General features: G+C 54.7%; 1 protein-coding gene across 3 annotated transcripts in view; it reads right to left on the reverse strand.

Annotated features, from left to right (window-relative positions):
- Positions 1–24412, reverse strand: part of TNS3 (tensin 3) — a 174509-nt gene that overhangs the window by 134855 nt on the left and 15242 nt on the right. For 2 of the 3 annotated variants that reach the window (XM_081079438.1, XM_081079436.1), the window contains exons 1-2: positions 13584–13622; positions 8058–8169 (exon numbers count right to left, since the gene is read on the reverse strand). The gene's annotated coding sequence lies outside the window, so the exon portion shown is untranslated. Of the gene's footprint in view, positions 1–8057; positions 8170–13583; positions 13623–24412 lie in introns of those variants that run through there. The other variant, XM_081079437.1, reaches the window with a different exon arrangement.

Here is a 24412-nt window from a genome sequence, read left to right on the forward strand (position 1 = left end):
CCTTCCTGCACATGAAGCCCTGGAGGCAGGGACTGGGCGTGGGGGGCACGGGAGCTGGGCTTCCCTCCCCTCTGCCTCTGGGCCACTCTGGTCAAGAAGAGTGAACTCTCTGGGCCTCTGTCCCCTCTCCCAGGGTTACTGCGATGCCAAAAGGCATTACCATTCAAGGGACCCTGCTTTGAAAGGACAGAAAGTATGTGGGGTCCTGGAAGGACGAGGCCTCAGCAGTCAGCACCCCCAATCCTGGCTCAGCGCTTCAAGACCCAGGCTTTTCATCCCACCGTCCGTCCCCTCCGAGGAACTGGGGGACAGAAATGCTGACCTCACACAGGCCCATAGAGGTTCAACGAGGGTACAACAAAGTAATGGAGCCAGAGGCTGGCGATTCCGGAACTCAGGTAGAGAGCAGCCACGGTTGTGATCTGTGCAAGATCTAGTTTTCAAACTGTCTATGAATGTCTCTGCACCCCTCTGAGGAGAGCCAGGGGCCCCGTGGTGAGGGCCCGGGGAGCCCTGTGGAGGCACTGAGGCCTCCACCAACAGCCCGCAACAGCGTGTCCGCCGCGAGGGAGGCACCTGGGTGGGTGCTCGGCCCCCGCTGAACCCTCACATGTGCAGCCCTGACAAGACCCGGGGCCAGCACTGCCCAGCCAGTGACGCCCCACTCCTGACGCGCAGAAGCAGGGAGATGTCGCAGATGCGCTTGTCGTGTGAAGGCTCTACCCTCGCGCTGATCTGTTAGCAGGAGCAGATAATGAACACAACAGGCCAACTCAACCCCAAAGGGCTCTGTCCGTGGAAGCACGGTGACAGTGGTGACATTCACGGAGAACGGCTGACTCAGCGACAAGAGAGCCATGGAGCACTTTAGAGCAAAGTCTTTCCATTCACAAAAGTGAACTAGTCACAGTGAAATCGCAGACACCACTCACGTGCTAAGGCGGAGATCCCAGAGGCAGACCCAGTTTACGGGGTGTTGGCAGGAGACCCTCATAGATTCACGGGCTTTACACCCCAAGGCCCACAGCACGGATGCCCCTCAGCTGCCAGGGTGTAGGAGCCGTGTGGGGCCCTAACAAGGTGCCGCCCGAGTGCTAGGGCCTTCGTCCTCATAGCCACCCACAGGGAGGAAGTGCGAGGTGACCAGGCCAAGCCGTGGCCAGGCAGGCGGGAGTTCCAGCGGCTGCCCACCCGGGCCACAGCTCTCACCCAGCCGCACGCAACTTTCAACTGTATGAACAGTTCTGAATTACTTAGCGTTAAGAAAAAATCATTTTTTAAAAATCCAGCAGTCCCTCTAAGGGGCAGGATCTGTGCAGGTTCTGTAACAAAGAGACTGTGCTCCACTCACAGATAAAAACCAACATGTTAATGTCACTGCTTCTGGGCCAATCACTACGGACTGCTTCTCATGTTGCGATTCTTCCTCCTTGAACCATTAGAGATGGTTTTAAATTAGTTGGTATAAAATTTATGCATTATATAAATATGTTCATTGTCATTTCTCCAGCATCTCATTACTTTTACTTCCTTACCTGAAAAGAATCCCACTAATTATAAAGGCAAATATGTCCCTTTCGTTTAAAAAAAAAAAAAAATTTGCCTCATTACCCCATTCCCTTTGGCTCTCTTAGGAACTTTGTGCAAATTCTTCCTGCTAAAATCATCAACACATCCTCCGAGCTTAAGCACAGAGGCACACACCAGGGGGCTCAGCTTCCTCACCTGTGAAATGGGTCTTTGAGAGGATGGCATGAAACGCAGTATCTGTACAGTGTGTAGGGCACGTGCTCCGCGGAGGCAGCTATCCCCACCACTTCTGCTATTCTGCAGTCAGTTTCTCAGGGTACCACAGATCAATTCCACTCTTTCAACTCCTCCTCTTGTGGGTTTCTCTCCATTACACCTTCTGTCGCTTCCAGGTGCTGAGCACCCATTAACTCTCAATGCCAGGCTCAGGGGTCACTATCACGTTCTTTCTGTTTCCACAGACCTCTCTCCACATAACCCTCACGCAACTCTGTGGACACGCACCCTGCTCTCCTCCCACAACAGCCCAAACTACCCCCAGAATGTAGCTTGAGTCGCTTCTCGTCTATATTTTCCATCGCTTCATGACTCTTATTTCACCAGCTGGCTCACACATCTCTTGGCACGTCCACACCCCAGCATAATTACCCAGGAGACAACAGGCGGAAGTCGTCTGGCACCTTGAGAAGCAGCAGAGCGGGCTTCGGAAGTACTGCTCTTTGCTAAGCAACGCAGCGCTCTCTGTCCACTACCTCAGTCACCTGTCATGTTTCTGCCTTTCTTGGGACCAAATGGGACAAGCACATAGAACAGTCATCTGCTCAGGGAAGCACAGCGGAGTGGGGGGTGGAAAGCACCTGTGCGCGTGCAGTTGACAGCTAAACTAGCCGCTTTCTTAGGAACCGCGTTTGTCTGAAAGAACTCCTGACAGACAACATATAGTGATCAGACTTGCGTGCTCAGCGGTGTCAAAAATTAACCAAGTATGGCTGTCACAGTAAGAAAAAACAACGGACAGCATTTGGTCAATGACGAAATGTGAGATATCAAGGGGGAATTAGAATTTTGGAAGCTATCTCCATCACCATGAGATCAACCTCCCTTAAGACGTTTCAGATACAAGTGGCAGCAGTCTGTGGTGGTTTTCTTAATGTCGTGTAATAAATGTGTCAACATTTGGAAGGTCCACCTAGCTGAGAGAACCAATGCTTTCAGATGGCCACTGCACGATGTCACACGGTCGGGTCTCGCAGGGAGCAGATCCACTCCAAGTGCCAGACAGGCCAATAGAACAGAGCAGGAAAAGCTCCTTATACAGTTCAACACTCCATAGCGAAACTAAACTTTAAGAAGTTCGCTTGAGTTTGAGCATAGTATCAAAAAAAATATCCACAATAATCTGAAAAGGATATAAACCCCCCCCCCCAAATACGTATCTGTATGGGGCTGGATTTTCTTCAAATACTTCAACCAAATCAACATGTTTGTGATGACTAATTTTATGTGTCGACTTGACTGGGCCACAAGACGCCCAGATACTTAGTTACTCATTATTCTGGGTGTATGGGGGGGGGGGTGTTTCTGGAAGTGATTGACACTTGAATCCGTGGATTGAGGAAAGCAAATTGTCCTCCCCAGTGTCGGCTGGCCTCATCCACTCCATTTTGGGCCTGAACAGAACAAAAGGTGGAATAAGAAAGAACTCTTTCTCTCTGCCTGACTGTGTTCAAGCTGGGACATCCATCTTCTCCTGCTATAGACTCGGGCTGGAACTACACACATGGGCTCTCCTGGGTGTCCAGCGTGCCCACTGCTGTCAGCCTCCATAACCACGTGAGCAAATTTCTTAGAAGAAACCTCTGTTTCCTATTGGTTCTGTCTGTCTGGGGAACCCTGCCGAGCACCACGTTGAAGCAGGTTGAAGGCAGAAGCAGACAGGAAGATCCAGCCTCTGTATTGTCATGCGTGCCAGAAGTGCAAAAAACATATGTACAGCAATGTATTGTGTGTGCTCATTGTATGTAACGAGGAGTAGAACAAAGTGATAACACAGAGTCCTTTCTGCCATGAAAAAATCAGTTACCAAAGCAATAAAAAAAGAAAAAAATTGTAGATCCACAAATAAAATATTGGGTTGCTATGGAAAAATCACGTAAAAATCCAGTATGTGGCAATGCTTATAATAGGCAAGGAGAAAGATATAAAACTACGTACAGCACAAAACAAACTAAAAACAGGCATGTGCAATGGGCCCATCCACCCACATGTGAGACTCAGCGTAGGAGAGATGTCATCACAACTCATGGAAGAAAGGATGAGCCATACAATAAATAACACTGGAAAAACTGGCTCACTTACGAAAAATAACGGAAATAACGCGAATTCCAAATGAATCAGCCATGAAATTGGATCAGAATGGGCAAAGCAGACATGAATATTAGAATAAAATAGTGTGCAATATCTTTATGACCATGGAGAAGGGAAGTTATCCTTAAATAAGAAACGAAAACAGAAACTAAATGAAACCATGGCTAGATTTGAAGAAGTTTAAAACTTTTACACGACAAACACCCCACACACAGAATTACACAAAAACTGCCCAAAATGTTGCAATATATAAGATGGGGTAGTAAGAAATTAACAATTCTGTAGATCAAATCCATCAAAAATTGGCACAGGTTCTGCCTAACATAACAGATAAAAGTTTAATATTTATAGTATAATGAATTCTTAGAAATGAAGGGGGGGAATCTACTTTTGTAAATAAGCAAAAGATTTGAAGGGCTAATGAAAACATTACAGACATCTTTTCTGTACCTTTTTGGATGCTCAGCCTCAATGATAATCAGATGCATGAAAAATACAGTAAAGAGAGATAATGTGTTTCATCCATCATTTTGCAAACATGAAAAGCTGAGAAGCGTCAAATGAGAGAGCTGGTGGAGTTGCATGTGATCAGCTTCCCGAAGTCAGAGCCAGTCCTTTCTCCACCTTCCTGAGCCCCACATGTGAGAGGGTGTGTGGGGTGAGCGCCGTCAGCTTCCCACACAGCGGCTTCCTCGTCAAACAGGGGTCTCCAGAGTCATTGGTAAGAATTCTGGCTCCCACAGCAGTAGTGAGGCCCACAGCACATGGCTCTGAAACGGCTGACATTTTTCCATGTTGTCCTGGAACTGCTATTCTTCATGAAGTCTCCAGGAGCCTTGGGAACCCAGGCCACAGTCTTACAGGCTTGTCAGAGCCTTTATTCAACACTCTACACATATTTACCGAGTGAGAGATGATCCCTGGGCGTCATCTCTGCTTCTCCCACATCACTGTCAAGTTTGCCAGCCTCTCTGTGTCCCCAGTAACTGGCTTCCTGCGACGGGAGGGGACCAGACGCCCTCAGAGGAGAACAGACTGCCCAAAACCACAGTCTGCTTACCCACCATGCTCCCTTCATTGCCTCTTTGGTCCTAGCAGCCACCCTGTCCTGGGGTCTTAACACAGCACCTGGCACAAAGCTGGCAGTGAATTACACAGACCTATCCATCTGCCAACCTACCACAGCCTTGAACGACAATCACTGAGTATACCATAGACCGTGATGGCCTCACACACAGGATGCCGCCCTCAGACTCTGAGCTCCTCACACACGGGACTCGCACTCAGCTTTGTGGCTGCTGTGATGATTATTTCAGCTGAAAGCCCACGAGTGAATGTGTCATGGTGCTTCCCACTGGGGACACCTGTGTCTGGGCTAGCTGCTGTGCACATGTGTGGACCGTGAACATAGGCCGAGGTGGCTTAGCTGTCACTCTCTGAACGAGTTCCACAGACACATGGCTGTTTCCCAATGTTAACAACGGCCCGCACTGCGACTCCTGTTTGTGGAGTAACTACCTTGTCTCTCTGTGTAAACGAAGCCGGGGCTCCCCGAGGAGCAGTCCCACACACCATTTTAGTGCCTCCGTATTTCCGCTCTCACCACCTGAGAGCAGCACTTCCGTCTTCCGCCACAGAAGAAGGTTTGCAGCCCGACAGGTTGGCGATGGCTGTGCCTGGGCACTGGCTCTGCCGTCCACCAGGCGCGTGGAGATGCTCATGGGCGCTCTTGTCCCGCATTCACAGGCTCGTGGCCATGGAGGGTCCCAGATGTAGCTGCTCTGTGGCATTTTGGGTGCAGTGGTGAGATGGTGGGGTGGTGAGTGGTGAGATGCCTATGGCAGCTGTGGGGTAGCATGTGCTTGTACACGCATGTCCTGGCGTGGGAACACGCACACCCCACGTCCTGAGGGAACTGGTGAGAGCTTCGCAAGGGGACCCCGTGCACTTGGCAGCTCTACGACATCTGTGATCTGAGACAGGCGAGTGCTTTTCTTCTTGAGAAAGAACAGACGGCAGTGCTCCATGCGGACAGGAGGCTCCAATGCCTATCGGGCTGTGTGTCATCCAGGGTCATTAGGGGAGATGCACACCGTGCTTTTGAGTGTACACGCGTGGGTGCCCAGGCAGACGCGGGCACAGGCCCAGCGTGTGGCCCTCTGAGCCATCAGTGGGCACGGGTGGCCACCAATGTTGGCCTGCCTTCCTACCAACTCTGGCTCTCCGACTTGGGAGGCGAGCCATCGTCCTGGCTCAGCATGGCCCCAGGACCCCATGTGTGCCCCGCAGGGATGAGCAGAGGGGCGGGAGCTGCAGGCCTGTGCAGCACGCCCTGGCTCCTGTTTGCCCAATGCCCCTCTGCGTGCAGAACCCCTCATGGGAGAAACACAGCCCAGTCCCGCGCAGGTGACTTTCTGACCTGCCTGCTTTTCGTCTGAAGGAGATCATTCAAACAACCACCCCACAGAAGACCTCTCCCTCAGCTGTGTCTCATCCTCCACGTCTCGTCTCTCCTGCAGGGACACATTCCCACCTCGTGCAAGGCAAGCCAGGGCGACACTGTGGTACCGAGATGCCCACCCCGTGTGTCGCCCCGGCACTTGGCTGTGAGGGTTGGATGGACAGAGGGAACCTTGGAGGTAGGAAGAGATCAGGAGGCGGACTGAAGTCCTGGTTCTGCCGCCTGTACCCTGCGCAACCGGAATGTGCCAGCCCCTTCACAGGGTTAGTTCACCTCCTCTGGGGGGGCGAGTGGCCCCGTGGGCACTGACTGAGAGCCCTGGGGTGGCATGCACGTCCCGCAGTGGCTCTTCCCTCACACTCCCCTTGCCAGCACATGTCCACATTAGTGGATAGGCTAACATTCCTCGTTCACTCCTCATCGCTCCTTGCGGCCTCTCGTCAGGCCATATCCTTCTGCTCCAGGCCTCCCAGCCTGGAGGACACTTATGGATTGTCCCGTCGGGGTACTGCATCCATTCTTTGTGGCCTGAAGCTCATGGATGCTTTTTGCTAAGAGTGCTTGCTGGCCACGACTGGGGCCAGTTCAGGAAGGCCACAGGTGACCCCAGGATGCAGGGACAAACTCTAGAAGGGGAGCCCCGAGGCTCTGTCACACAGGCTGCTTCCGGGGAGAAAGTGAGAGGGTCTAATGTACTCTGAGAAGCCTGTGAAAGCCCTAAGGAGCATCAATTGCAACCCCCTACCTGGGGGTTCAGGTAGGGAGGGGACTTCTCTTGGGCCCCTAGGAGGCAGCAGCTGGGAACAAAGTAGCAGGAATTGATGGCTTCAGGACCTTTACTTCTGAAAGAGACCCTGAGAGGCCCCAGGTCACATCCTTACCCCACTAAAACCTGACAGGCCTGCGTCTTCCCCATTCGGCCGCCCTACTCCAGAGCAGCCGTCACGGTTGTCTGCCAGGGGGTCCACAGGGAGGAAAGGGGAGCCAAGAGGCTCTCCCAACACAAGAGCAGCTCACCAGCAAGACACTGCAAATGTTCTGGGGGGAAAATCCCAAAGCCTATCATTCTCCAGGACCCCGTTCCCCAGTCACCTCTGCTCTGTGACACAGACCACGAACCCCAGCCCCAATTCTAGGGTTCAAGGGAAACAAGAGATGTCATTCTCAGTGTCCATTATACAGCTTATCAACATAAGCTGTATATATTGTACTTATCAATATATTACTGTACCCAGCACAGTAAAAACAGCAAGTGCCATTGATCACCTGGTGTTTGAGCACCAAATGGTGAGGCTGGTAGCTTTGTTTACTGACGGAAATCATGCCTGACAACAGGCTAACAGGGCAGTAACACAGTGAACCCTGACTCTGAAGAACAGAAACATTTGTAAACTTGATAAGAGATTAGAAAGTAAAAATGAATGACCTCAGTTACTGACACTACAGAACGGACAAACAAATCCTGTTGTCCCCTCTCCCACATGGGTAGCTTTGCTCTTTCTGGGAAAATTTGGTCATGAGCACTTATCTTTATAAATACGGTCGGTCCTGCCCAGTACCAGGGGGGAATAAACAAGCTAAGAAGGGGAATTCCAAGATTTAACTTTTGGAAACTCCCAAAAGATTTTCATTTTGTTTTTTGTTTGTTGCTCACTTTGCTTCGGTTTAATCAGCAACAGAATGAAAAATGTGGACTCACCTCGGCATGAAATCCCTTGGCCGTCAATAATTTGTTTGCAAACCCCACAGACTTTGGCTTTTTTGAAGACTTTGTTCTTAAAACTGTGCAGACTCGCAGTTAATTCTTCTGGCTGAAAAGGTAAAGGAAGAAACTGTCAGCTCTTCAGTTTGTAACTGTTGGCTTTTCCTTTTCCCTTTCAGGGGATAATAAATCTAGCAGCATTTGTAAAGAGCTATCAGAGGAACTTTACCAGGCAAGCAGAACAAGGAGCCACCCTGCCAACGCTGGGGTCCCCAGTGGGCTTTGGACACCCTGTCAGCACCCCCGACGCCAGCGTCCCAGACAGAGGTGCATACCCGCCCAGCTGGTCAGTCCCCGGTAGGTAAAGTGTGTCAGGCGCACCACACGCATCACCATGGCTCATGCGATCATGTTTTAGCTGCCAGGCTGGAGGTTTACAACCACCTGCTCCTATGACAAAGTCTCCACATGCACTCCCACGGCCTGAATGCTTTCTTCTGGAAGAAATGATTAACAAACAGCACAATTATGTCCAGAGAAAGCTTCCTGACCGACGTTCCTGGTCCCTTGGCCTCTTTGAGTTGATGTGAACCTCTGTGTACGGCGGGCCGTATTAAGACCAGCGTGATAAGATAGCCGGTTCCCCCTTGAGCCTGGGATGGCCTCAAGTCTGCCACACGCATTGTTACTAGGAGGAAATGGACCACTTGTCATCCACCAAATCTGTGTTTGTAGACTCAAGGCTCACAGCTGTGTGATGACCTTATGAAAGTTCAGCTGGCCTTAGAAACCCAATACCAATCATTGTACCCCTTTGCTGATAAGTGATGGTGTATTCTATCAGTCACTGATACCACACAGACTCACTGAGGCCATTACTCACCACCAGAATGGCTAAAACTCACTGAGAAGAGGAACTGTTATCGAGAATGTGAAACAAATGGCACAACTATGTTGGAAAACTGTTTGACAATTTCTTATAAATATTTTTAAATCTATACCAATGCTATGACTCAGCCATTCCACTGCTATGGACACTAGAAAGAAACAAATGCAAATGTCCACAAAAAGACATGCGAAGAATGGTCATAGCCATCTGGTTTAAAAGTGCCCCAAACAAGAAGTAACCCAAAGGTCAACAGAAGGAGCCGAGATAAGCCAGTCATAGTACAGGCATACAGTGGAACAAGAGCAAACTACAACACACAGCATCAGGGGTGAACATCAAACGCAATATCACGCAGTGTGAAAGAAGCCAGACAAAAGGGCACACAGTGAATGGCTCTATTTATAGAATGTTCATACACCGGCAAACTAATCTATCTAGTTCCTCTGAGGCAGAAAAAAACGAGGTGAGCTCCACGATTGCCCCAGATTCCTGCATCGAGAAAGGCTCCAGGACGCAGAGAAGGAGGGGAACCGGCAACTACGTGGGTCGGAGAAGGAGCTAAGAGTTGAGGCAGAACAAGACAGAATGCCAGAGAACAGAGAGCTGCACAGAACTCTTACGGTCTTCGTGAGGTACTGTGAAGCATTCAGCCGAGAACTGAGGAGCACATGCGTGTGTGCTTGTGTGTGTGCATGCATGTATGAGGGAGCTACCCAAGGCTGGGGAAAGAATCACCAGAAAGGATGAGCGGAAACTGTGCTCGGTGTTCACACAGAGCTGGGAGTGGTGCCTGTTCCCACAACCAGCCCAGAACATGTCAAGATTCACGCAGTACTGCACAGAAAACAGAAGGATCTGGCCTGAATGGTGGAGAATGATTAACTCTAGACCGGGCACTGCTCCTGTTCTGCCTACTTCATCAGAAAAGCAGCACCCAAAAGGATCAAACTATCTCTAAGTAACTTAATCGAATTTCAGATCAAGCATATCTGTAGGAGTGAAAAATACCCAGCACCCAATAAGATAAAATGTGCAATGTCTGCTATCCAACCAAAAATTATCAGGCATGCAAAGCAACAGGAAAACACAGCCCATGATGAGAATAATCATCAAATGAATATGACCCTGAACTGACAGAATTAGCACAGAAGCTATTAAGAGGCATTATAACTGTATTCTGTATGTTCAAGAAGGTAAGTAGGGACCTTGATGGTATAAAAAGATCCAAATCAAACATCTATAGAAGAAAATGTGAAAATCAGAGGTGAAAATACACTAGATGGGATTAAGGAGAGATTAGATGCTGCAGAAGGCAGAATGGAGAACTTGAAGAAATCTTAGTACAAACTTCCCAAATAAGCACAGAAAAGACAACCTAAGTAAGTGAATAAATAGATAAACAAACAGAGCATCAGCGGGACAGCGCTTTGGGACCACTTTAAGCAGCTTAACATGCATGTAATTGGAGTCTCTGGAAAGGCAGGGGAGGGGTGGGCATTCAAAGAAATAATGGCTGAAACTTTTCCAAAACATAAGGAAAACTATGAACCCATAGATCCAAGAAAGTCAACAAATCTAAAGTGTAAGTTTGGTGACGGACAGTACACCAAGACACATGATAATCAAACTGCTCAAACCCAGTGACAAAGAAAAATCTTAAAAGCACCCAGATGGGGGAACAATAAACACATTATATACAGGGGACCAAACATTAGCAAAACAGCAGATCTGTCCATTTTTTTAAAAAGCGAGTGAGAAGAGTGTGGAGCAACATGAAGTACCGAAAGAAAAGCTGCCAACCTAGAATTCTGTACCCAGCAATAAATCAAAGTGAATTCAAAATTCCTTAAGCTATACCAATGCGTCAGCCATTCCAAGCTCACAGAGCATGCGTTGGACAGCCAGCCATCTTCCCCTGCTATTCAAGCTCTCTGGAATGCTGGCAAGTTTTCTCCGGGGACCACTCCAATCCCCACCCCCAGTCCTTAGCAGCCGGCAGCACTCTGGACACTGATCTCCTGGTGTTTGGGTTGATCTTGTCGAGATTATCAAATGAGACAAAGTGTCCTGCACCAAGCAGAAGCCGTGTCACCACTTCTGCCACCCACAGTACAAGCTTTGTGACCCTGGCAAGTCACAACCTTTCTTGAAGAAGAAGGATACCCTCTGCCTCCTGCCTGTTAACAGAGCTACTGCAAATGACCAAGGGCTAACCCAGGTGCCAGCTGTGAACACTGGAAGCCTATGGGAATTGCTATGGCAGAGTTTTTAAAATAGCTCTGCCTCAGCTTCACCCCAGACGAAGGAGGTGGGGCCAGAATGAGAATTCTTTGAAAGCTCCCCAGAAACTCCACTGTGCACATGGGACCGAGAGCCAGCACAACCCATGGATTAGACCCTGAAGATGTGTTCTACAGTCTGTAAGACACTGGTACTCCATGTGTCTTCATATGTGTGTCTGGGTTTGTAAGAGGTTGAACCCTTTCTGAGAACCTTCCTTCCGTGGAGGAACGAGAGTGCCGCCATCGTGAAATTCACAGCACTGGCAGGACCCTTCTGTGCCATAACCATGGTCGTCACTGTTCCAGCAACAGGGCTGTAGGATGCCAGACAGAGACCACACAGCCAGTGGGTAAGGGACATGGGCTCGGACTGGTGCCCAGCCCAGCCTCACGCTCAGACAGGAGGAAGCATTCACGCATGTGACAAACACAGCCCTCCTTCATAATCCCAGTTTGGCACATCCATTCCTCCCACCCCGCCGAGTTTCCGTTCCTTGTTTCTGTGCCTTCGGTCCTGTGCTTCACTGTCATTTCCCAGACGCAGGACGACGGGCTCTTATCCTTTGTCCTGCGAGCCCTGCATGGCACCTGCAGACACTGAACTGTGGACCCTCCATTAATATTTGTTGACCAAATGAATTGGCCAGTCTGTGGGCCAAGGAGGAAACACTGTGACCTTTTATTCCTTACAAATACCTTTATTCCAACCAAGGAGAAAGAGCCACTGTGTTCCTGAGGTTTTTTTCGTGGCCACTGGGCCACAGCTGGGAGAGGAAGAAGGAAACAGCAGAGGTGCTGTTGGGAGGCTGGACCCATTTCAGTGGCTGGATGCCTGAGGATTCATTTCAGATAGTGTAATGACATCTGCTGACATGGCATCTGCACAAGGAGCCCAAAGGCGGATTAGACAGCCTTTGTTCTCACCTGAGAGGTGCTTTCATTTCTCCCAAAGAGGTGAGGCCCAGGAGCACAGGGGGAGGGGAGGCCTCGGTACTGCAGTATTGAGCAGGCTCAGTTCAGGAATCTAAATGGCATTCAATTGTTTGGAGCAGGCGATTGGGAAGGGAGAGGGCAAAGCTGGGGGTTCTACCCTGAGGGGTGCACGGTGGTCAGTGCTGGTCTTGACTGTGAGGTTTTTTAGAAAGAAAAATCTGTACATTTGGGGAAGAAAGTATACCCAGTGAGTGCAGAAGGGGGGCCGGACCCCCACCCCACTCTGCTCTGTGGTGAGGCAGAGCTTCCCAGACCTCCCTCCCAGGGGCTCCCACACAAAGCTACACCAGCAAAACCCAAGTTCTGTCTTCCTGTCAGGAAGGAGGATCCAGGGTGCATTTGGGGACCTGGGGAAACCTCAGCAGTCCAGGAAGGCAGACAGAGTGAAAACACAAATCAGCTGGATTCTGAAGTTAAATGGCCACGAAACTTCCACAGGGACAGTGTGTGCCCCAAACTGGGGGGTGACTGACCCTGCCTGGAGATGTGTCCATCCACTGGCAGCCACAGGACCCAGGGCAAAGGACCCAGGACCCTCCCCACACCACACCTCGTCCTCAAGCTTCCCAGCAACACGGCCTGGCTGGTGAGTTGAAAATGAGGACACTGCACAACTCAGAAGGATAGAAAGGAGCTGACATTTTGACAACCTCTCACTCCTCAGAACATTACCAAAGTTTCCAGGAAACTGAATGCCATCAAGGCCCAATTATTGGACTCAAAAGAAAGGGCTGCGGGTCGGTGGTGGTGGAGGGGAGCCCCTCCCACATTCGCTCTGTTTAAATCCAGCCTCTGGAGGCCCCGAGGCAGCGGCAGGACCCTGAACTATCCAAAAGGCCAGCGCGGCCCGGCGTCTGCACAGAGCTCAGTGCCCTCTCCTTCGCCAGCTGCGCGGGCTGCGCTGGGAGTCTGCGTAACGGCCCACGTCCCACCTCCATCCCCTGCATGGAGTGCGAGGAAGCCCGCTCGAGAGGCGGTTGCATCGGACAGTTAATCCTGAACTGTCTCCCACTCTGCGGCCTCAGCCGGGCGCCCGCCCCCCCAGACAAGGCCCCCTTCCCATCCCGCCTCCTCTCCTGCGCGCACACGCAAGGGTGCACACGCGCACCCCTGGGGCCCAGGCAAGGGCACACGCGCACCCCTGGGCACGCGCACCAAGGGCACGAGCGTGCACGCGCACACGCAGACCGGGGTGCCCGGCACAAGTACGGACGTGCACGGGCCGGAGCACGAGCGCACACGGGACGCGCGCCACAGCCGAAGGCATTCGTTTCTGGGCGCCCCTCCTCCCAGCGCCCGCAGCCCCGCGCCCCACGACCGTTCCCGGCGCCGCGCACCCCGCACCCCGCACCCACTCACCTGGCGCCGGTGGCGGCCCCGGGCCCCGCGCGCGCACCCTCCGGGCGGCCCCCGAGTCAGGGCGCGCAGCCGCATGGCGCCCCGGGCGCCGGGAAGAGCCCAGCCGGGCCGAGTGCGGGCGGCGGCGGGGCCCCTCGGGGGGCGGCGGGGCCGGCGTCTGGCGTCCCGGGAAAACTTCGACGCCCGGAGGCCCGAAAGGACCCGGCCGCCACCTCCGCGTCCACTCCGCACTCAGCAGCCAGACGCAGGGAACAAAAGCCAGGCGGGCAGGCGCACGGTCCCCCGGCGCCCCTCCATCTGACACGAATTAGCCCGCCCTCCCCCGCCCCAGACCGCAGCTCCAGCAACGCGGGAAGGCTCCCCAGCCAGACGGGGGGGGGGGGGGCGCAGCAAGGCCCGGCAGGCGTGGGGGGCGCGGCCTGGCCGCCTCCCGCCGGTTACCTTCGCCCTGGGGAGGGTGCCGCCTGGCTAGGGTTTCCGACTCTGGGGGACTCTGGCCGTGGTGTCAGACCAACACCCGCAGGCTCCCTGTCTCCAATGCCTCCAGCCCCCTGTGCGTGGGGAACGGCCAGTATCACTCGTCATTCGTGCTGCCATCCGACAGTGGGTTGAGTGGAAAGAAGGAAAGCGCCAGGCAGAAAGAAAGGCTTTCTCTCCGATTTGCCTCTTCAACTAAGAAAAACAAGGAGCGGCCTTGCTCCAGAGGGATGAGGTGGGGACTCCGGGACGCTGAAAGCTAGTGATGAGGGTCCCCTCCTCTGGGGCAAGGACCCCCAGCCTCCTGCCCCCACCATCCCTGGGGCCACCCAGCTCCCCACATCACACCCAGTTTCCAGTCCCAGTTTGCTCCTGGGGGCTGCAGTTTCAGAAGGAAATGTGAAGCCTGGAGTTTGGGAGGTGAAGGTGGGCTGTACCGTGGGGACAGGGTATCCCAGGAAGAAGGCAGACACCTGGAGAGTGGGAAGGCAGCAGGAAAGGGAGGGAGGGCTTCTCCATGGCCTGCCAGACCCCGCAGGATGGAGTCCTCGTGGGCTGCCCACACGAGCAGTGGGGCCCAGTTCCACCAGGAGCTCCCGCACCTGTGGATGGAAGAGACGGGAAGGCCACCTTGGCCATGGCCCTGTCCGGCTGCGGCCACCTCCTCCCTCCGGTGGGGCACGGACTCCTCCGCTGCACGGGAGCAGATGGCGCTGGGGAACCCTCTGGCCTGGGGCTGGCCCCCGTGGACCCCCAGCAGTGGCCCCAGTGACCTGACCTGACCTGCCCGGAGGCCCAGCCGTGTGCGGTTCTAGGGACCCGCGAGGCGTGCACAGCTCAGAGCTGTGTTGGTCTAAGGCCCGACTTCAGATCCTCACGTCTGCTCGCAACTCGCGATGCCTTAGCTCTGCAGTCGTCGGGGTGGGCTGGACCAGGGCCTTTATGGTTAACACATGTGCGAATTCCTGCCCAGCCAGGACTCTGGCTGCTTAACCTCTCAGGCTCTGGCGCTGAATATCCATCGCCTTCCGTTTCTGCGGTGGAACACAGAGCTGCTCTCCGACCCTCACCCACGAGAAGGCCCGCAGGGCGCCATTCTGGGTTCCGACTCCTGGCCCAGCAGACACCCAGTCCTACGCATTGCCCCCGTCGTCATTATTCACATTGCAGACTTTCTCTCCTGCAGACACAGCCCTCTCCCCCGTGACTGCAGGAGCCTGAGCACACCCGGCCGCGTTCATGTCTGCTTCTCCAGCACCTAACACAGGCCGGGCCGGACCAGTACACACACTGTAGTGCTGTCCAGGGCGGTGCAAACGCCTGGCCCACAAGCCACGGGGCGCAGCACCGCCTCACCCACGGACCGGCACAAGGACCCTGATCCCAGCAGACAGCAGGTGACCCCTAACATGGCAAAGCTCCAGTGGACCTGAGGACCAGGCTCTCTGGGGGGACCCCGGCCTCTGGAAATGTTCGTGCTGAATGCCAGTGCTCATGGCCAGGCCTGCACGATTGGAAAACAATGGTGGTTCTTCTCCTGGGGACTCCCTGGGTCTCCTACTTATTTGAAAGGCACACCATTCAGAAAACTTCCACACTTTACTACATGCACGTGATACGCCCCATGGGGTTGCCACAAGCAGTCAGCAGTCAGGACATGGTCTCTGCCCTGAAGCCCAAGCTACTTCCCCAAATGCAAAACCGGGAGCCTGCAGTGATTCCCCACTGTGCTAGCTGCGCCCTTCCCCCCTCCCCAGCCCTGCTTACACCTCAGCTCTGTGCTGGCCCCACTCTGGCTTCTCCTTTCTCCTTTCTGCCTGAAAACTGCAGCCTTTCTGGGCTCAGCTGCAGACCTGCCTCCTGCCCCACCTCCCTGACCAGTTAATTGCCCCCTACCCCACCGACCTCATCCTTGGGGCACAGCCCCGAAGTGTGGTCATCTGTCTTGTGCCTCCAGGCTGCAATCCTAACCTTTTTGTCTGGGGTTTTCCACACACAAAACAGAGCGGGAGCAATAAATGCTGGGGCAGGAAGGAAGAAGTCGCTTTGCTCCCTGTCCTTTCCTTCAATGTCAGTGTTTCACCCGAGCCCCTCAGAAGCAAGCTGAAGCAGAAGGGTTTGGGGTCAGCTCAGTCTGGGACCCTGGGGATCAGAAACCAGGGCAGGCCTGGAGCCCACTCATCCAGGCGCAAACAACCCTGGCCTCGCCCGACTCACCCTGCAACTGGGCTGCCCCTCGTAAGGCTGCAGCCCACCATGCTCCTCTCGGACCCAACGCCCAGCTCTGGCTGCTCGCTGCACTGAGTGCTCAGAACCAAAGCGAGGTTCTGCCTGCAGAAGACGGACTTCAGAGCACTGGGGTCCAGACTGCAAGGACAAGCCCCACTCAGGGCCTCGGGCTGCATCACCCACCTGGGGCTGGACACCCAGGCTGCACTGCGGGCAGGAGCCCCTGGATGAGGCCAGCTCTGCCAGGGATACAAGGATGGCTGGTGACGGCTGCTGAGAGCGATACTACTGGGTTATAAACCAGTGGATACAGTAGTAATCCACGAGGCCATGGGTCCTACTGACAGAAATGAGGAAACACAGGTCTGAGGAGAAACAGACGTTGGGGTTCGGCGTGGCCTCAGGGCACCTCCCACCCCGGGACAGAGAGGACAGTGGCAGAAGGCTCAGCAGTATGTGGGGCTGAGGGTATGAGGAAGGGGAAAGGTTTTAGTTCCCACTTGTCCTGGGACCTCGCAGAGGAGAGCACAATCTACCATCTGTCACTATCACTCTGGAGAAGCTCTGCACAGTCTCCATTCCTTTTCCCTGTATTGGAAAAGGGGGACAGTCAGTCTACAACAGAGCAGGCCCCCCACGCCTCCTCAGTCAGGGGCCCGGACTGACCCTGGCCTCGCCAGGACACACGGGGGGTGACAGCACAACTCTCCCGCCAGTGTTCCTGCTCGGGGACAATACCTGAACCTAACGGTGACCAGGGCCTGCACGCGGATCTCAGAGGCGCCCGCGCCCGCTGGCCCAGCCCCAGCTTCCAGCCTGGGGTCTGCGGTGGGGTCACCAAACATTCTGGGCTGTCATGCGGGGTGTCCGGCGGGGTGGCCTGCGGGGTCTCTGTTCCCGCTCCCCACACAAGAACGCAGGACATGGTGAGGCCAAAAAGGAATACCCACGGAGCCATAGGTAGGGAAGTCATACCACTATGGTCTCACTGGAGGCTGGGTTTACACGACGTGCGACCTGCTGCCCGCTTTGCTGCCAACCGACCAACTCTCCTCGACTCTCCTTACTCTCCTCCAGTCTCCTCCTTCACTCTCCTCGGCTCCCCTCCGTAGCTGCAGCAGTTATATCAGTGACCAATGGCTCAATGGCTACACTGATGGCCAACCAGCCACAGCTGACGGTCATCCACTACCTGAGTCAGCACCTTTCTATGTGAGGCCGAGAGCCTGGAAACTGCTTTCTGGGGCTCTGTCCCCACATGGGCACACACCAATGTCTGGCACACAGCATCTGTCACAGGCCAGTACACTCCTCCGTGCTGTGACCTGGAGAGGCAAGGAGTCCCTACCAGACACCTAAAGCATCTTAGAAGCAGTCTGCCTCTGACAATGAGGAAGACCCTTCGGTTTACAGAGCTCCTGCCCAGACAGCTGTCTGGGGCCTGCTCTCGTGCCCCGGCTCTGAGCTGGCCCTCCCTCCTCGTCCAGCAGCGCTGGTGGCGGGCACACCTGGGCCACCTTGTGCGCAGACCTCGGGCAAATCCTGGCTCTCAGGACATCCTTCACCCTCCTCCCCTGCTCAGCAGGCGTCTGCTCCCCACTACGACCCAGGTACACAGGCCACTTTCTAGTATTTCCTGATGGGGAACATTGAACACAGGGGAAACCGAGGCCCGGGGCACCTACGGGTGAGTGGAGGGCCTGGGAGATGGAGAGCCAGGGAGCACAGGCACATCACCTAACCCAGCACCCCCTCGGGGCCACGGAGGCCGCCTCACAGGCTGTATTAGGACCAGGACTGTAAGGCCCTGCCACCTCACCTTCCGTCTTTCACAGCCACTGCTTCTCCAAGTCTCAGCTGGTGCTCAAAGACATGATGAACGCAGGAGCCCCTGGCCCCAAGGGGGTCTGTTAGTCCCATCAACATAACCCACATGTCTTGGTCGGTGGCTACAGAATTCAGGGCAACCCCCAGCCTCAGCTCCCAGCACCCTCCCACAGCTCATGGCTTCTTTTAAAGAACAAAGTGGTAACTTCTGACATACTTAGCAGAATGTTTTTTGCCGATGCTCGGAAAATAGGCATTTCACGCCTCTCTCCCCTTTCATCATTTCCTTTTCTCTGCCTTCAAAAAGTACAGAAAAAATGCTTTCCTTACAAAATCAGCTTCCAATATGTTTTTCCCCCTTCCTTGCTCAAAAAAACAGCAACTGTTTTGTTTTGTTTTGTTCAAGAACTTGCAGAGCAAAGCAAAAGAAAGGGTGTTTTTTGTCCCCCCACCCCCAGGCAGTGTCTTCCCCTTTCTAGACTTGGGGTCTACCCCACTTTCCTCCTCTGTCTCCTGGCCACCCCAGGGGGAGAAGTAAGGGCATGATGGGAACTGGGCTGCGAGAGAAGCATCGCTGGGCCCTCACCTGCCCCATGGGGGGAGACTGGGGTGCAGCAAGAGAGGGTGAGGGCAGGGAGGAAGGGCTGTAGTGTGCGAGCTTCTGCCTGAGTGGACATCAAGGCCTGAAACCTCAAAGAGGAAAAAGGACCCCCCCACACAGCCTCTCACACCCCATGTTCCTGCCTGCTGCCCCTTCACAGACACAGAGCAGGGTTCACTGGGGTAAGAAGGGCCCCCAAACTCTTGGCCTCACCCTCCCGTGGGGAAAAGGGTGGAGATACAACAATACATATCAGACTAGTAAATGTAAACAAGGTTTTTCTCTGCATGCTGAAGTGACCCAGGGGAAGGGGACTGCAAGCGTGGAGGGCCCTTGGCCAGTCTTCCTGCCTCTTACACTCAGACACCGGCCAGACGGCTCACAGCTGACCATCCTCCGGTCCGTTTTCAGACCTCCAGGGCTGCTGAGTGCCAAGCCACCGCCAGGGATAAACGTGGAGGTGTCTGGGGCTCTGCACCAGCACTGGACTCCAAGCACAACCCCCGAATCAGTTAGACAGCGAGACCCACAATGGGGGGACAGATTCTGCTGCTCTCGGCACCGGAACACCGGAAGTGGAGAGGGGAGTGTCCACGTCCCGCTGGATGCTGAAGGAAATGGACACGGCTGCTGGGACTCACCTGGCCCCAACTCTCCCCACTGATACCGAATTGAGCTATTTCAGGAGGGTTTTATTTAACACAAAGGAAAATCTGCATCGCTGTCCATGCCTGGTGACCAGCCTCAAAATGCCCACATGGGCCAGGTGTCGCCCCACCCCAGCCCGAAATCCCAGTTCCCTGCAGACAAGCAGAGGGTCAGGGAAGTCAGCCCGCTCCACAGCCACAGAGGGGGGCCCCAAAGCCACGCCGTTACCCCAGGTGGGGTGAGGACACGGCCCACGCTCGCCTGCCCATCACCTAGAGCGTCCCGTCACAAGGCCCTATGGACCCTCTGCCCAGGGGGAGGACGAATGGAGACAGGTGAGGCTGACAGAGCCCTGAGTCACCCAGCCTTGGCTCAAAACCCCCTGAATTAACCCTACTCCTTCCACTCCCGCGTTCTCCAGACCAGGGTCTGGCTTGGACAAAACCGGGTAACAGCGGGACCACCCCTGGAACTCTGGGCGGAGATTCTGCCCCTGAGAACCCAGCCCCACCCTCCATGTCCCACCTGGAATGAACCGTTCTCAGCCCACAGCCTTTGGTGGGGGGCACACCAGACGCCTGGAATCTCTTCTAAATCTCCGCTGGGGCCTCTGGTCTGCAGCTGGGTTAAGAAGCAGGGGGCACAGAGACTTGGGGACCAAGCACGTCATCCCCCAGGAGGCGGGACCGACCTCAGGCAGGCAGCACCCAGGGTGCCGCAGGGGCACCGGGGCCGCTCTGCCACCCGACTGTCTGCAGGTTTAGAAGTGCTCACTCTGGGCCACCACTTCCTCCTCTGCTAATTCGGATGACAACTCACTCCCGACCCCACAAAGTCCCGGTGAGGTTTCCACCAGGCGGTGCACAGAGGGCTCTGGTAGACGCCTCTGGTGCCCCCCTTCCCCAGCTACAGCCCCTGCGGGCTGGGGGGGCCCTCGCAGGCAGGGAAACAACATCACCGGCTGAGGCAGTCGGGCGGTTTTCATCACAGGAGCAGGTCTAACTACTTATGCCGGGAGGTTTTCAAAAGGCAAGTGACTCCGTTTATCATTGCCACTGCGAGTCAGCGTTTTTATTCCCGGGAGGGCATGTGGCGCTTATAATTTTAAAACCCGAGTTAATAAAACTTTTATAATTTTAAAAAGTTAAACGTTTCTTTTTTGATTATCCAATGAGTGCTTCATCAGTCACAACACTAATAAAATAAGTTTCTTTTCATCGTGAAGTTACCAGATCTTAAAACCAACAACGTTTTCCCATTTTTACAGCTAAGCTATATAGATTCTTAAATGTCAAAATTTTTGTTCGTGTTTTGTCACTCGACTTACATATCTAGAACATGATTCATCTACAAATCAGTCCTCATGTTTAGATGAATTTTAGGCTTGGTCCTTAATGATCTAGAAGCAATCATTCACAAAAATGCCACCAAAGCATTTGAATGAAATCATTTCATTTAATGCCACCAAGCATGGAAACAATATCTCACAACTAAACGCAGCAGATAAATGTCAAACAATTTCGACTGGAATGGGTGGTTGGGTGATGATGGATGGTGATCGGTCACAACGTGTACAAATACCGACTCATGTTGTACCCGAGTCTGAAATAACGTTGGACATCCATTACACCTGGATAAAATATTTTAAATAAAATAATAAAATGAAGGTCTGGGAAGCGTTTTTATCAGTTCCGTTTGGGAAGACACAATATCTCAAGGCAAAGCCAGAAGCCTACTAGGGAAGGGCACGTAGAAATTACTGCAAACTGTTTTATTTGCATTCCCGTGATTATCTGAAAGACCTACATGAAGGAAAATTAAATAGAAGCATTAAAATAAAGAGGCCATACACATTCAGGGTTTGGGTTTAAAAAAAAGTTAAAGTTTGTGAGTTTAAAAGCGTATCTGCAGCACAGAATCGACAATCCTCTTAATCCTACCTTTTTTTCCCCAAGTTATTCCAGTTCCAGTCCCACTTCAGCACTGGGGCTTCTCACGTGGTGTCTGGCACCCTGCAGACACTGTCCCTGCAGGTCAGACAGCAGGGGGACACAGCTGGGCCACCGCCCCTCGCTGTCCTCTGCGTCTGGCACACAGTGACCCCCCGCGAGGACGCCACACTGGGCCAGGAATGCAGGCTCCGGTCTCTGCGTGTCCACTGGGGACAGGCTGGCACATCACTGAGGGAATGAGGACTGTAAGTCAGTAAGACAGACGCCAGGTCATTGGGGCCACTCCCTGCGGCCACACCTGGGCTGGGCCTTGGAACCTGGGGCCTGTATCTGCTGCCCTTTGATTTCTGATAGCTGATTGACTGTGACTCACCGCCCATCCATTCACACGCGTGGGAGGGACCAGAAGACAGAGCCTGAAGGGGAAGATGGTCCTGGTGATGAAACAGGGAAGGGCTGGGTGCCAGGCTGGAGGTCAGACTTGACTCTGGTGAAAAGGGGGAGTCAGAGCTCACAAGCAAGGGGTGGAGGGGCCAGAGGGGAGGCGGGAGGCCTGTACTGATGGTGGCAATGAAAAGATGGAAGCTGGCCCCAAGGTCAGGATGACCTTAACTGAGCTCGGAATTCAGGAGCAAGAACAGGTTTGAGGAGAAAGGGCCCGGCTGAGGCCAGAGCTCCAGAGGTTGTCAGCCCCAATAGCACTGGGGATTTGGGTCCAGATGTGTGACAGGCTTTTGCTGAAATCCAGGGTCAGGGAGGGCAACACACACCGGACATGAGGTCCCAGTAAGTGTGGGTGCGGGAGCGGCTCTCCCAGCTCGTGGGGCCCCGGCCACTATGAGCACAGGGTCCCAGGAGCCGTGTATTGTCTCGTCAGCCGGCCAGGTCACACTGCCCCTGCTGTGTAAGAGATCGGCAAGGCCAGGTCAGGGGCATCAGCCAAGGTCACAGCCCACAAGACAAAGTCGCTGTCCTCACCCAGTCTGCTCTGTTTTCCCGGGAGAGCCAGCCCTTCGGGAAACACACAGAACAGGAGATGTGTGAGCTGCCCCAGAGGAAAACAGAAGAAAGGACAGAAATCGCACCAGAGATGGGGGAGGGGCATTGCAAGGGCAATCTGATGTTTTCTTTGATGTTTTATATGTGGGACTGAGGAGGTGACATCGGAGCAGACACATGAAGAACACTGGGGCCAAGGGTGGGGACAAGCCATTGCAGGTCACATCCCAGTGGGGGACAGTGTCGGTTGTGGGGTGGGACGGGGCCCAGGCTTGTGGCTAATGTAAGGATTTGGTCTGTGGAAATGGTGGGAGGGTCTGGCACCGTGACGTGGCTCCAACGCTGCCCTGTGACAGGGGCTGGGACAGAGGCGGGTGCAGAAGTGACAGAAAGTCCTGTCAACGTCTTGTACCCACAATGTGCCCCTGGCAAGGGACAACGGTGGCTGGTGGCTGACACCAGGTGGTAGCAGGTGCCAAGGCGAGGCGGCTCCACCCGGGGCCCGTTCGGAGGAGGAGGCTGCAGGGGCTGGGTGACAAGGTTCCTGTCTTGCTGGGGTGTGAACTTCAGTGGACAGGAGACCGCAGAGCCAGTGTGCATGAAGCCCTGTGTGGGTGGCCTGGGTGAGGACACCGGGAGGGGAGGGAGGCAGGGCTGGGCTCAGGCAGAGCCACAGGGCAGCGGGGAGCTTTGGCCTGGTCAGTGTCCGAAACTGCAGTGGGAGACATGCTATGAGAGAAGGTCGATAACTGGCGGAGCACTTAGGATAGTGACTGGACAACATGTATCACAAACCACAATCCAATGATGGAGGCACTGAACACGAGGGGTGAGCACGCGGGCATGAGGGTGAGCAGGTGGGCATGAGGGGTGAGCAGGTGGGCATGAGGGTGAGCAGGCGGGCATGAGGGTGAGCAGGCGGGCATGAGGGTGACCAGGCGGGCATGAGGGGTGAGCAGGCGGGCATGAGGGTGAGCAGGCGGGCATGAGGGTGAGCAGGCGGGCATGAGGGTGAGCAGGCGGGCATGAGGGTGAGCAGGCGGGCATGAGGGTGAGCAGGTGGGCATGAGGGGTGAGCAGGCGGGCATGAGGGTGAGCAGGCGGGCATGAGGGTGAGCACGCGGGCATGAGGGTGAGCAGGTGGGCATGAGGGTGAGCAGGTGGGCATGAGGGGTGAGCAGGTGGGCATGAGGGTGAGCAGGTGGGCATGAGGGGTGAGCAGGTGGGCATGAGGGTGAGCAGGTGGGCATGAGGGGTGAGCAGGTGGGCATGAGGGGTGAGCAGGTGGGCATGAGGGTGAGCAGGTGGGCATGAGGGTGAGCAGGTGGGCATGAGGGGTGAGCAGGTAGGCATGAGGGTGAGCAGGTGGGCATGAGGGTGAGCAGGCGGGCATGAGGGTGAGCACGCGGGCATGAGGGTGAGCAGGTGGGCATGAGGGGTGAGCAGGTGGGCATGAGGGTGAGCAGGTGGGCATGAGGGTGAGCACGCGGGCATGAGGGTGAGCAGGTGGGCATGAGGGGTGAGCAGGTGGGCATGAGGGTGAGCAGGTGGGCATGAGGGTGAGCAGGTGGGCATGAGGGTGAGCAGGTGGGCATGAGGGGTGAGCAGGTGGGCATGAGGGTGAGCAGGTGGGCATGAGGGTGAGCAGGCGGGCATGAGGGTGAGCACGCGGGCATGAGGGTGAGCAGGTGGGCATGAGGGGTGAGCAGGTGGGCATGAGGGTGAGCAGGTGGGCATGAAGGGTGAGCAGGCGGGCATGAGGGTGAGCACGCGGGCATGAGGGTGAGCAGGTGGGCATGAAGGGTGAGCAGGTGGGCATGAGGGGTGAGCAGGTGGGCATGAGGGTGAGCAGGTGGGCATGAGGGTGAGCAGGTGGGCATGAGGGGTGAGCAGGTGGGCATGAGGGGTGAGCAGGTGGGCATGAGGGTGAGCAGGTGGGCATGAGGGTGAGCACGCGGGCATGAGGGTGAGCAGGTGGGCATGAAGGGTGAGCAGGTGGGCATGAGGGGTGAGCAGGTGGGCATGAGGGTGAGCAGGTGGGCATGAGGGTGAGCAGGTGGGCATGAGGGTGAGCAGGTGGGCATGAGGGTGAGCAG

This window comes from Rhinolophus hipposideros (assembly GCF_964194185.1).
Source record: "Rhinolophus hipposideros genome assembly, chromosome: 18".
Lineage (NCBI taxonomy): Eukaryota > Metazoa > Chordata > Mammalia > Chiroptera > Rhinolophidae > Rhinolophus > Rhinolophus hipposideros.